The 330-nt window shown below is 63.0% G+C and overlaps 2 non-coding genes across 2 annotated transcripts; one reads left to right on the plus strand and one right to left on the minus strand.

Moving 5' to 3' along the window:
• Nucleotides 1-34: 34 nt before the first annotated feature.
• Nucleotides 35-106, plus strand: TRNAD-GUC. The gene has a single exon. It is a non-coding gene; the product is annotated as a tRNA-Asp (tRNA).
• Nucleotides 107-220: 114 nt separating this feature from the next.
• Nucleotides 221-292, minus strand: TRNAD-GUC. The gene has a single exon. It is a non-coding gene; the product is annotated as a tRNA-Asp (tRNA).
• Between the last annotated feature and the right edge of the window lie 38 nt (nucleotides 293-330).

The raw sequence follows: 330 nt of genomic DNA on the forward strand, positions 1-330 counted from the left end.
AAGGGAGCAACGCCGAAGCAGGGTCCAAGGCAGTTCCTCGTTAGTATAGTGGTGAGTATCCCCGCCTGTCACGCGGGAGACCGGGGTTCGATTCCCCGACGGGGAGGCCAGGAGCATATTTTCCTGCCTGGTAGGCGGCGCCTTTTGCCATCGTTGTCACCTTTTCGCGCGGGGCGGGGCAATAGAAAAGGAGTGACAATAAAAACACACCCGTGCAGCTCTCCCCGTCGGGGAATCGAACCCCGGTCTCCCGCGTGACGGGCGGGGATACTCACCACTATACTAACGAGGAGTCGCGGGCGCTGCGCTCCCCGCGGGTCCCCGCTCCGC

The sequence above is a fragment of the Corvus brachyrhynchos genome, unplaced genomic scaffold (genome assembly GCF_000691975.1).
Source record: "Corvus brachyrhynchos isolate BGI_N302 unplaced genomic scaffold, ASM69197v1 scaffold56, whole genome shotgun sequence".
NCBI lineage: Eukaryota > Metazoa > Chordata > Aves > Passeriformes > Corvidae > Corvus > Corvus brachyrhynchos.